Source organism: Cupressus sempervirens, chromosome 4, assembly GCF_028749045.1.
Source record: "Cupressus sempervirens isolate cs-2001-9-10 chromosome 4, ASM2874904v1, whole genome shotgun sequence".
In the NCBI taxonomy this organism is placed as follows: Eukaryota; Viridiplantae; Streptophyta; class Pinopsida; order Cupressales; family Cupressaceae; genus Cupressus; species Cupressus sempervirens.
The window spans coordinates 682,497,358-682,511,628 of NC_143121.1; the positions used below are offsets into that span (position 1 = coordinate 682,497,358).

General features: G+C 33.9%; 1 pseudogene; it reads right to left on the minus strand.

Moving 5' to 3' along the window:
* Window positions 1-10,302: 10,302 nt before the first annotated feature.
* LOC149563094 (cytochrome P450 750A1 pseudogene) lies at window positions 10,303-10,652 on the minus strand (annotated as a pseudogene).
* Window positions 10,653-14,271: the final 3,619 nt, after the last annotated feature.

Sequence of the window (14,271 nt, forward strand, 5' to 3'; positions counted from 1 at the left end):
CAGTTTCTATAATTAGTTAATAGTTACACCAAATAATATAATATAAATTTATGCAAATATCACTATCTCTCCCTCCCAAAAGTCTTTTGATTTGGGTGAGATAGAAAAAACTAAATTTTCATATCATCCCAACATCTCATACTCATAGTGGTTCTAGAGAAAAGATCCTTGGGTGTCCTGATGCGATGTTTGAAAAAATGTAGAGCACTGACACCTTGAATCTTAGCCAAGGGAACACTGCCAATGAAAAATAGGGGTGACCACCAAGGGTTGTATTGGTTCAGAGAAATTCCATCTCTAAATATATTGCTCACCCAACGAAGCCATGGTTTGATTTATTCCCAAGCTTTCCATATTCTCTCGACCACAAAAGAGCCTTGAATATACATAGGTTCAAAGGTGATGAGAAGGGTTTAAAATCCTATCCTCTGCCACGCTGATTGATGAGCAAGAAAACTAGAGGAGATGCAATTCTAGAGGATAATTTTCTAGGCTTCATCCCGAATGAGAGCTCTAACGACCCACTTAACACAAAGGAAATACATTGATTTTGAATGGAAATAAGATCCAAACCATGAAACTCTTTAGGAAAATAATAGTATTCCCAGGCAACTTAGTGAAAACCATGATGCTCCATGTCCAAGGTCCAAAGAAAATATTTGAGAAGATTTTCCACCTTAGCATAAAAGGCTCTAGATGGGGCCCTATAGGAAAAGTAGTAGACTTGAGTCGCTACTAAAATTTTAGAGCTGATTTGGAATATTAGTGAGCTAGTAGTCCAACTTTTTGGCAATTTTTTCCAATAGAAAATTCTAGAGATCCATTGTTGAGGCTTGAAAATAAAAAGGAATGCCCAAAAATAAAATATTTCTCCATTACTAATCCATCTCTACTGAAATTGAGCTAGCCAAGGCAGAGCAAGGAGGAATGACTGCCTATAACAGAGCATCTTGTGCCACTAGATAGTAGACCTAGAGGCTCTGTAGAAGGTTTCCAAGCATTCAAGGTCATTGTCAGCATTAGATTCCTCCTCAATGAGATTTAGAAAGAATCATCATCAAAATGACGATTGATCAGCTGTGAAGAAGACTCTAGGAGTGAAATATAGCAGACTTGATCAACAAAAATGGAATTAGTTAGCATATCTCTAAAACCTAAACAATAGTTAACACATATAGAGTGGAGGCCAACATACAACCATAAGAGACTTAAACATTGAATATAAGAGGCTTAAACATTTTCAAATCAGATTCTTATGAAATTTCTCCTACATATCAACCAACTTCTTATTTCATTACCTTTCATTATTTCTCACACCACTACATAGATATGAACACAAAAAAACAAATTACATGAACAAAGAATTAATTTTATCTGATACCAAATATTATAGATAAATGAAATACAATCAATTTATTATTCACTAGCATTCAGGAGATTCTATACAATGTTATCAAATGTTCATTTTTGGTCAATTTCTATAATTAGTTAATAGTTGCACCAACTAATATAATATAAATTTATGCAAAAATCACTATCTCTCCCTCTTAGAAGTCTTTTGATTTGGGTGACATAGAAAAAACTAAATTTGCATATCATTCCAAGATCTCATACTCATAGTGGTTCTAGAGAAATGATCCTTGGGTGTCCTGATGTAACATTTGAAAAAATGCAGAGCACTGACACTTTGAATCTTAGCCAAGGGAACACTACCAATGAAAAATAGGGGTGACCACCAAAGGTTGCACTAGTTCAGGGAAATCCCATCTCTAAATCTATCGCTCACCCAATGAAGCCATGGTTTGATTTCTTCCCAAGCTTTCCATATTCTCTCGACCACAAAAGAGCCTTGAATATGCATAGGTTTAGAGGTGATGAGAAGGGTCTAAAATCCTATCCCTTTCCATGCCAATTGATGAGCAAGAAAACTAGAGGAGATGCATTTCTAGAGGATAATTTTCCAAGCTTCATCCCTAATGATAGCTCTAAGGACCCACTTAACACACAAGGAAATGCATTGATTTTGAATGGAAATAAGATCCAAACCACCAAACTCTTTAGGAAAACAATAGTATTCCTAGGAAACTCGATGAAAAGCATAATGCTCCATGTCTGAGGTCTAGAGAAAATCTCTAAGAAGATTTTCTAACTTAGCATAGGAGGCTCTAGAGGGGGTGCAATAGGACAAGTAGTAAACATGAGTCGCTACTAAAACTTTAGAGCTGATTTGGAATATTAGTGAGCTAGCAGTCCAACTTTTTGGCAATTTTTTCCAATAGAACATTCTAGAGATCCATTGTTGAGGCCTAAAAAGCAAAAGGAATGCCCAAAAATGAAATATTTCTCCATTACTAATCCATCTCTATTGAAACTGAGCTAGCGACCAAGGCAGGGCAAGGAGGAATGACTACTTATAATAGAGCATCTTGTGCCACTAGATGGTAGACCCAGAGGCTCTACAGAAGGTTTCCAAGCATTTGAGGTCATTGTTAACATTAGATTCCTCTTCAATGAGATTTACAAAAGAATCATATCAAAATGACCATTGATCAGCTGTGAAGAAGACTCCAGGAGTGAAATATAGTGGACTTGATCAACAAAAATTGAATTAGTCAATAGATATCTAAAACCTGAACAACAATTAACACATATAGAGTAGAGGCCAACAAACAACCATGACAAATGGATCTAAAGAGTCCAAAGACCTCTTATTGTCTTCGATTCATAGAGATGCGCATAGAGGCATCCACAAAACTAATTTCCATCAACTGAAGAAAATAGGACCGAATCCCAAAGCTTGAAGCATGGCAAGAATGAAATACCATCTTATGCAGTCATAAGCTTTGGAAAAATTTATTTTAAGAAAAAAAGCTTGATGCATAGATCTATGGGCCCATTATATGGCCCCCAACCGCCAAAAAAAATATTGTTTTCCAGAATGATACAAGATCTGATGAAGCTAGTCTATTTAGGTTGAACAATCAAGGACAAAAGGTGGTGAATTTTAAGAGCTAAAGAATTAATTTTGATTTTGTAGGAAATATTTAGTAGATTGATTGGCCACCAATTGAAAATGTCTTTCAGGTTGCTAGATTTAGGTATGAACTTGATGTTTCCCTTATTTATGATGTGTCCTAACGATTTGGTGAGAAGCTTCCAAGTACACCTTATGAAGATAAGGTCTAATAGCCTCCCAAAGGACTTTGTAAAATTCATAGGGAAGCCCACACACCCTATGGCCTTGTCATCTGCTATGGAAAAGATAGCTTCCTTGAGGTCACTAAGAGTAAGAAATTTCTCACAAAAGGCATATTTCTCAGTTGCAAGCCAATTTGGAGTAAAAATAATATACTCCTTCAAGATTTTCTCATGTTCTAGAGTGAAATCCTGGGCGGTGAAAACCTTTTTGTAATGATAAACAAAGGCTTGAAGGATGCTAGGAAGGTTTGAAAGAACCTACATTACCTATCTTTAATTCTTTTGGTACCCACAGGGGTATGATAGGCGCAAAGAGCTTGGAAAAACTCTCTCAAAGCCTTATCACCAATCTGAAGCCAATGGAGATGAGATTTGATTTCAGCTCATCTAGTAGCATAGTTATCAATAATTTTCTTTTCTTAGTGAAGATCGGAAAGCCTCTATTATACATTTGAGTCAAAAGGATTCAAGGATAGAGTGTTTGATGTAGGACACACATCTTTGACAATGGCTTCATATGAACAACTATGGTAAATAGCAAGTTTCCTACCATAGATCTAAAGAAATCTAGTTGTATAGGTGATGGTATCATTCCACCATTGTATCCATCCAACTTGCATGTGTTGTTGAGGCTCTAAATTTGAAACACATAGTACAAGAGCCATAGTGGGCTCATGACATAATAGTGACACATGGAGAAAAAATTGCATCTTAGAAGGACAAAACTGAGCTATTTTCCAAGTGATAGTAAAGATAATGGGGAAGTGGCTTGACAATGGCATGTTAGGTAGGGGAATGATAGGTAAAACCCTTTCTATAGAAAAGGAGAAAAAATATTGTTTAAAGATCATTGCATGATCAAGCCTTTGAAAAATTCTTATTAGACCTAGCTCTAAAATTAGATCAAGTGGACAAAAGCCCACTCTGCTGGCAGCGATGCATATTGGGATTAAAAAAGGCCCAATTTATTGCACATGAATTACAAAGCCTTTTGTTTAGCAAATATCCAATGAAAAGGAAGAAGGCTTTCTTTGTCTCTAGCTAGCTCAACCATATTAAAATTCCCACAAAGACATAAGTGGTAGGTGGCAAAGGATCTGCCATGCAAGACCAAAGTTGGGATTGCTCAACAATGTCATTAGGAGCATAAACTTTAAAAATCCCAAAAGAACAATTTTTTAGGGACAACAAAATCCACAAAATCCTACGCATGGGGTCAGAATCATGATCAATAAAAAAAGAAATTAAATGAGGTGAGAGTAGAGGAACAACACCACCTCTACCAACTTCATGTTGTGAAGAAAAACCAACACTATTAGGCCAAATAAGATTAGATTTGACATTTAACATGAAATCAGTGTTAGGATTAACCTTAGACAGAAATAAAAGTTACATGCAAATATAACCAATACTAGAAAAAATAGATTGCACAGAAGAGAACACAAGACACCCGAATTTAACATGGTTCACCAAATCCTTGGGCTATGTCCACCAAAAACAAGTCCAATATTATTATTATCTATTGATTACAATCCATAATTTCTTACAACTCAATACTACCACAAGAAGCTACAATATCACCATTACATTATGAAATCCCTAACCCTTATTATACAAGCTTTTTATTTCTTACAAAATTAGGGCTAGAATAAGTTGTCCAATAGGAAAATAGAAACCAAAGACTTTTACAATATAAGGTCATTTTTGCCTTCAAGGGCACTACCATTGAAAATCCCCACGGGGGCATTGCCCCTAGACCCCACCCTATACTGCGACATGGAGTGCACCTAGGGTGTAGCCCTAGGATCCCATAGGGGTGCTACCCCCAAACCCCCATAGAAAAAAAATATGGGGAGAAAAATATACCGCATAAACCTTTAAGTCTTATTAGGCTTGACATCACAAGAAATAGAAATCTTGACTTCCTGGAGACAAAGGATGTACTAGATACCAATCCTATGTATAGTATCTCACACATAGTATTTGCGAGAGAGGTCATTCAGACCTCAAACATTCCATGAGAGGAACAATTATTATTTTATACTAATTATTTTGAGAGGAAAAAATAATACAATTTAATAAGTTGAACATATAATTCAATAGTTTTTTTCTTCTATATATTATTATAATAAATTTATATCTTTAAATTTCTAGATACTATAATAATAAATCTTATTTTTAAAGGCAAGAACCTACATCAAAACAATAAATTGTGAGCCTATCATCTAAGAGGTCTTAAGTTCAAATCTACTCTCAAAATAAATTCACTTCTAAGTAATTATTTAAACAATTTTAAAATATGAAGATTTTATTTTATTTAATTAACCATCCTCTTCTTCAATACAATAATATGTAATTACTTGCATTCATTTTCTCACACTGTTGTGGTTAATTATCAAATTTGTAAATTATCCTACAATCACCATACAATCTTGCTTAAGATCTTAGGCATAAATACCACATTCTACTATTTGCGAAGAAAATCAAAAGTGGCAAAAAATATACTAAAAATTAATATCTTATTTCAGGCCAATTTCTTATGGTTGAAAACCCTAATCTACAGGACTAATCTTAAGTCACCAACGACTAGAAGTAGTTATAATTATTTACTCCCCTTTTAAGTGATTGTGGACCATTAAAAGCACCAAAAATTATGTTTGAGTTATATGTAGAAAGCATTTAGGTTTTGGAGAGTCGACTCTACTGAATATGATAATCAAAGGATTTTTTTAATGCTTCATACAACTTAGTTTTTCTAAAAATAGAAAATTAGATAAACCCTTTATTTTGGATGAAATTTCCTTAATTCGATAAACTCATCGTTGGTTAATGATTTAGATGCTTTGATGTTAACATGATTGTAAATCCTAAAATTTCCCTTTGTATATCCAATCTTGCCTAAGATCACAAAAAAAATCTTCAATTCAACCTCATTGACAATGAGCTTTAGTTAGGGTTTGGACAAAGGAAGAATTTTAGGAGTTATTAAGAAAGGCTTCAATACTTTCCCCCCAATAAGACATCTTTTGGATAATTTCTCAATACTAAACTTGATCAATTCACATTAGCTCCATTTCTTTAGCAAAAGGGACACTTCTTCTTATCCTACATTGTTAGGGGGAAGAATAGATAAGGAGGAGACCAAAAACTATGGTTAAATGATTGATACACATATAGGAATTTAATCAACCAAATAAAAGGCCACTTATATTAATGCATAGCTAATGAAAATATAGTAAGCATCATCTTTGTAGAGTAGAGAGTGAAAGTACAACATACCTTCTATTGGTGATCAAGAAAATAGAAGTAGTAGTGAAGGAACAAACTAAAATAAAATGGTGGGAAAAAATCAATCTAGATGATTCCGATTGTGATTTGCAAAGAGAAAAACAAAAAATGAATAAATTAAATCCTTAGTGTGCAATGTCTATGTCAAAGATATATGGAATGTGAACTAACAATTTATCTTTTTGTCAATTGCTCCCTCTCATCCTCTATATATTTCCTTAGCTCTCTATCAATGTACCTCACCATCTATATCTTTTTCTAGATAGCCCCATCTCTTTGCCTCCCTATGTATATTCCTAGATCTCGTTTCATTTTTGCATCTCTCTCTATCTCTCTCCATCCTCCATATCTAGACAAATATGCCTCTCTCTATCCATCAATCTCCATCACCCCCTTCTTATTCCTTTAAATATTTACATCTCCATATTTCATTCCCCATCTCTCCCTTTATCTCAATCACATTATCTCTCCATCCCTGGGTATGTGCAAGATCATGTTATGCCAAAAAGTGGAGATTTGAGAAATATGTAGTTGTGAAATGCCTCAAAGCATTTTAAAATATATTCTAATTTTTTTTTGACCCATCCTAATACTAAAGGAAAAAAAAATACCTTTATAAGTCATACTATATCTTTTGATACTAGCCCTATATGGTCAACTTTAAAATGTGTCGAACATGTGGTTTTGGTCTATTCTTGTGTGTTTTTAACTTCAAACATGTAGCTGATGAATTTTTTCACCAAAATTTGATGAAATGAAAAGAGTTTCTTAAGAATGTTCTGATCTAACCATAAATTTAAGGTTTGTCAAATTATGAGCTCAATATTATTTATTTTCTAATGGAATTACATATAAACTGTTGATTGACACATTGCTTAAAAACAACTATAACTTTCAAATGGTACAACATCTTTTATAAATCCAAAAGATGCATCACATTCTATGCTTCTTCTACTCTAAGGAAAAACAATAAAATTAAATTTTGCAAAGTTTTGAATTAGTTAAGGTGGTAAAAAACAAGAGTTTTTAATTCCAAAAATACTAAAGTAGAAAATTAATTATTAAGAATAAAAATACCCAAAAATATGTGTCACATCCATGCATGAGTCTACTTCTTCTATTTAGAATATTATTTAAAAATATTATCATTTGATTTTGATTAAGGTGGTCAGACATAAGTCTACTTCTTATTTTTGTCCCAAAAATTTTGTACTATTGCATTAAAATTCAAAATTTTGACCAATCAATTTTTTTTTTTAAATTTTCAAATAAGGCCTAGTAGTTTAGAAACTAAATTCAATTTCCTAGAGATTCTTTTCTCTCAACTTTGTGATATAAAGTTTATAACAAGTAGAAAATTGCACGTCAAGTTGACATAAACTAGATTTGCTAATTTTTTATTTTCACTTAAGAGCATAGTTTGGTTGACCATGATCCTGCATATACCCCTCTCTCTATCTCTATATATATCCCCATCTCTATCTTTATATATTTATCACTTTTTACCTTTATCTTTATCTTTATTTATCTCCCTTTCTCATTTTATCTTTTTTATATATTTATATCCTCCATCTCTGTCTATCTCTATCTATCTCTGTCTCACCTCTCCATATCCCTCTTCTTCACAATCTCTATCTCCATACCTCTCTCTTTCTCATTACTTTCTCTCTTGCTCCTCCCTTTGCAACTCTCCCTCTTTCTATCCCTATCCTTCCCTCTGTCTCTCTCCATACCCATCTTCTTTGCAATCTCTCTCTCTCTCTCTCTCTCTCTCTCTCTCTCTCTCTCTCTCTCTCTTTGTGTGTGTGTATATATATATATATATATATATATATATATATATATATATATATATATATATATATATATATAGCCCCCTTTGTATATAACTTCTTATCTTTGTATTTATCTTTATATCTCTCCCTATCTCATTCTCTATTATCTATATATCTAAATCTTCCACCTTCCTCTCTCAATCTCTCTCATTCACCTCTCTTTATTCTCTTCTTCTCAACAACCCCCAAACCACACCCCCCTCCCCCCTCTCTCTTTGACCACACCCCTCCATTTCTCTCTTCATCTCTATCCCATTTTATCTCTCTCCCTCACCCCCCTCTTCACCCACAACAATATTTACATTTAATATGACATGCCATGACTAATATGTAATATGTATTAGTACACCCATTATTTTTAAATATCTAACATTTAGTAATTTTATATATTCACCATAAAACACTTTATATGTATGCATTTTTTAATATATTAAATATTACATAACTTATATTTACAGTTTCTAAATATTGAATTTAATACATTATATGGAAATAGTCAACATTTAAATTATTACAAACAATTGATTTTAGAGAGAATTAAATGTCTTTACATGAACCCAACCTACACAATCTCACTATTTTTGGAGACATTTTTATAGTTGTTATTACAATAGTCAACAATGGCAGTTAAAAGAAAAGGTGATGACTGATCAAGTTTATTATGAACAATATATGAGGTGTATCAATAGTGACTAGTGGCCTTGTACTTATAAGTCACTCTTCCATTAACATAGTCTTTGCCTTCTATTTCAATATGGAACTATTCTCCCATGGTTCAATTCTCTCTCTCTCTCTCTCTCTCTCTCTCTCTCTCTCTCTCTCCTTCAGTCAATGCCCTCCTAAATCTCTCTATTTTTTATGTCGTCACAAACCCTTAATTACCTTAATTATCTATCTATAGTAATTAGAGTTGTTCACTTTCTTGTGCCACTCATAAACATCACACACTAAAGAAGAAATTAAGCTTTAAAAAAAGGTCAACTTTGACTATTTAACACTTTTAACATAGTAATGAAATCTTACTATATGATGTTTAAGCCATCCAACTTTCTTGTGACTATATACATCTATCTATTTGGATAAGCCTCCTCTTCTATCATCCCATAAAGAGTTTCTACTACTATTTTGCATTCTGGATTAACAAATTCATCTTGTGGATAAATGGGTCACCAAACTCCTATCCATCAAATAACATTTGGGAACATTCCACATGTCATCTCCACTAGTAATAGAGCGACTTTGGCATCATATACAACAATGGAGGGAAGAGGCTCACAAAATAGCATAGGCCATGAAGATTAAATGCACATGAAATATTTACTTGTGGATTCAATAAATACAATAGAGTTATTAATTTACATGCACTTGAATGAAGCATTCAAGTTCATTCCAATGCTTGCACATATTGAAAGCATCCTTGCTCAATCAGTGAAATGTTTTACTGTAGTGACAAGCTTTTGTTATTACCGCCTATGGATATAATGCAATGGGGTTACTTAAGGTGGCACTAACCCACACATGCATGAGGTAAATGAAAATTAAAACTTTGGCTTTAGTAAACTATTGCATGTGCCTAGAATTTCTAATGGTCTAATATTTCGTAAGACCATTGGTGTATTGGAGAGTAAAAAATATAGATGATTAAGAATAGTGTTTTATTTTTGAGAAAAACTATAGTCATCTTGACTGTTGACTCTAAAATATTTTATAAATCTATTGTTGTAATGGATAATCAAAATATAGATAACTAAGAATAGTGTTTTGTTTTGAAGAAAAACTATAGTAATCTTGACTATTGAGTTTAAAATATTTCATAAGTCTATTGTCGCATTGGATAATCAAACTATAGAGGACTAAGAATGGTATTTTGTTTTGGAGAAAAATTATAGTCATCTTGACTATTGACTTTAAAAGCATGTGGAAAGGATTCGTTGAGATTCTTAATAGTGTAATATCTAGAAACATAAGAATAGTCCGATATCTAAGTGAAAGAAGAACAGATGTCCCTGCAGCACAACGAAGCCGGCTTGCGAAAACATGATCATACGTTTTCAAGAACTCTTTTGCCATGGCAGAAGAAGAGATAACAACAGCGGGAACAGAGCCGAATTTCAACATCATGATGGGCCCATATTTCTTCCCAAGCTCGTCAAGATCACGATGAGGAAGCTTTCTCAGCTGGTTCAGATTTCCAATAATGGGCCATGCAAACGGTCCAGGTGGCGATATCATTCCTAATTCACTTTTCCTTTTCAGGGTAATTTTTGGCAGAACCCACAAAGAAAAGTATGAGGGAACAGACTGTAGCAGTTGTTGGTGCATATAGGCCATTTCTTATTATATCTTATGCTTGGAAAGATTGACTCTGGCGCAAGGAAGCCATGCTGAGCAGAGATGCAGAAACCGATTAGTTCTGTTCGAATTTATACTGGTGCTGGGCATCGCTTTTGCCTTGCAAACTTAGTTGAACAAATTATTGTCAATACCACGTTCTGTGAACAGTTCAAGTCGCAGGGACGCTATTGGGAATCTTTGGCAAGAAGGATTTTTCTCCTTCTGATTTGATTGACATTTTCCTATAGCTAGAATTTCTATTTAAATTACTAAGTGGATGCCAAGAACACACGGCAAAAGTTATTATTAGTCCCTGCTGCCCATAGGCGGGGACTTATGTTTTCATTGCACTTGTGTATTAATTGCTGCCTTGGGAATTGGGCAAAGCGTTAAATCTATGCCACAAAAAACACCCTCCCTACTTTATTTCTATTTTCCATTTCTGCTTTGCTTGTTCATTTAATTTTTTCCAAATTTTTCCGCCGTATTTCTTCAATTTTCTATTCACTGGAGTCTTTTAAATTTTGTTTCTATCAAGTTTACTAAAATGACAAACCCACCTTCTACCTGTCATATGCACAACCTGCAAGACGTCCCTCTTGCATGTTTTGCTGCAATTACTTGTCCGACCTGGTTCATTTTCTCAAAATGAGCATCGTTGATTTAGGCTTCCAGCTGCACACCCTTTACTTTTTCCATTTAATGGTATGTGAATTGTTTTTTATTTGCTTTTTGTTCAGATCGCAACTGCCAAAGTGTCATAGTTACCAGAAATGTGATGTTTACATCACGTTTCGCATTTCAACTACTGCAACAGGTTTCTTAAAGCGAAACAGTCGTTTCTATGCGGTTCACTCACAGCTGGTGGTTTACAGATTTGGCCGGGAATTTCTGCACTTTCATCTCAAATTGCTTGAATTTTTTTAAGGATTTTTAACTGTAACTAAACTATGTTAAGTTTTTTTTCTCTAAATCTCTACATTTCTGATTTTTTAGGTGAACATCAATGCACCATGTATGTTTATCTCCATAATTTTGTGCATAGTTATCTCCATAAGGTTATGGTACTTCCGGAGCTCTTTTATGTAACATAAGTAATAATGATGTTTAATCACGACTGTAACATTTCTCATTTCTCATTTCTGGTAACATAGCAAAGCGTAGGGTAGTTCTTGCAATTTGGATTTGTCTGAGACCTTTACTTTGATGTTTAGGGTTCTACAGTGTACTGCTTTTACCATGCTTCTTTTAATTTTATATCTTCTTCATAAATTCTGGTACAAGATTTTCTACATTTCAAGCTTGTTATCATTCATTATTTGGATTTGTGTAGGCGTTTGGCAGCAAGTGCAGGTATCCAAAACAGAAATCCAGCAAGTATATATCTTTCTTACCCAACTTAATTTTTTTCTCCTAGAGGACCCCATTAAGATTTGCGGTTAGTTTTCTGAATTATTTTCATTTATTTGCTTCTAGAGTTCCATTCTATGCTACTGTGAAAGAGTCATTTTGTTCTTTCTCTATCGAATGGCAGAGCAATCTTTGTTACCTTGTATTGTTTGTCTGTGGTCTCACATGTTTTACAGTAGACATCTTCATATTTTTGCAGTGTAACCTGGAGACTCACACCCCCCTTCCAAACCTTGAAGTACCCGTGCCCGAGACGACCCCACACTGGGTACTTGAGTACTCAAGCACCCCCACCTCCGCCATTCCAAAATCATGCCACCGCTGGGATGTGTACTTGAATTTCTGTTTGAATTTTGATTTTTGAATGTTACTATTGGGTATGTAATATGTTACTATGTTGAATGTCAATGGTTCTAATTCATGGTGCAATTTTGCTATGTTCAATTATTTTAATTTGGTATGTTCTAGTGAACTAGTGAAACATCATTTCATAACTAGCATTCCAAGTTCTATATTATACTATAGAACACCCCTCTCTTGCCTATCCTCCGCTTGGTGCCGTCCCCTGGCCGTCCCCCTACCATCCCGAAAATGAGGTCCATTTTTCCCGTGTCTTAGAAACTTGCTCCAACGTCCTGCCATCCTGAAGTATCCCGTACTGGTGCAACACTGTATTTCTGTTGTTTTTAGGAGCTCACTCATTCTCTTAAACATTCTTTAACACCAACCTACTTCCTTGACCATTCTGTGGAGCTAACCTTTGCATTCTTGCGAAAACCCTTAATTTCATAACAATAAATTTTAGAGTTTTATAATGTTGGGGCTTTTTTAATTCTTTTAAATTTTAATCTGTGCATGCTATGACTTTGCCTTTGGAAAAAACCACTTCTTCATCTATCTATTTTTGCAAGAAGCGCCATTCTCCATCACGGGCTTTCGATACATTGGGACATTTGTACCTGACTTCTACAGCTGGATCAGATTTCAATTACATTTAAATTGCCAATTATTTTTCCGTTCACTATACCCGAGGAGCACCCTTGCAGAGCATTTCCCAAATCAAAATCACATTGGATAGAGATAATTGAATGAATACAAAGTAAGGAGGACAAAAAATTAAATAGTAGAATGGAAATTAAGAAATCAAAAAAAACGCTGCCAATCAGTCCATACAGTATAGCTGATGGACAGTTTATTTTCTCTTATCTCTAAATTTCGATGGTATCATTTTTTAAACTACATAATTTCTAATATTCTAGGGTCCTTTACTAGTTTCATTGTATATCAATCTTAATTATTAAGATACCCTTAATTACCTGTTACTTTCACATACTTCCATTAAATTTGCTGCTTACATCACAAAGCATGAGTAAATGAAAAGTTATAACTCACTTGTTCTCAATACGTGGACAGGAAGCAGAGGTTTAATTAGAGTTTTAGAACCATGCATGATCAAACAATGTGCGGTATTCTAATAAGGTATTATCTATTTTTAATGGAGATTCCCTGTCAACAATTTCACTGTTATTCAATTGTTACATAGACTAAATAGGTTATTGATGCAGCCTACCAAACACTACGAAGTAAGAAGCCAAATGATCACTAGCAAATCTACATCTCAAATGGATCATGGAAATCTGATTATATTGTACATGTCATTCTTGTTAAAATTCTATTGAACCTATAATTTAGTCTCACTTTCCACAAATTCTGCTGAGCTTGTAGTGCAAAATATAGTTAATTTTCTCCAAATTCTTATCAGGCAATAACAATATGTCAAAGGTCATGCATCATGTACCTCGTAGAGAACGATTTATAGCTTCTAATCTAGTACAGCTTTATTTGGTTTTCAAAAACAGAGCATGCTTTAGGGTGATCTCAAGTTATGGAATTATTGCTTATGCTTCAATTAAACTTTTATGTGCACTTCCTAAATAAATGCCTGATGAAAAGAATCTTCATGTAAATTCTTCCTTATTCACCATAGCATATTCCTAAAACTGCTAGTCTTAGCCAACAAATCATTTTGAAATTAATTTTTCTGAAAACTATCATACAGCAGTAATAGTGAAAATAATTTAAAGTTGTATGTATTTGATTTGAATTGCTACAAATATCTACCATATTCTAACAGATTGCATAGCTCCTGCATTATACATATTGCACATTCAATAATAAGTTTCATAATAGATATATCATAGTAATT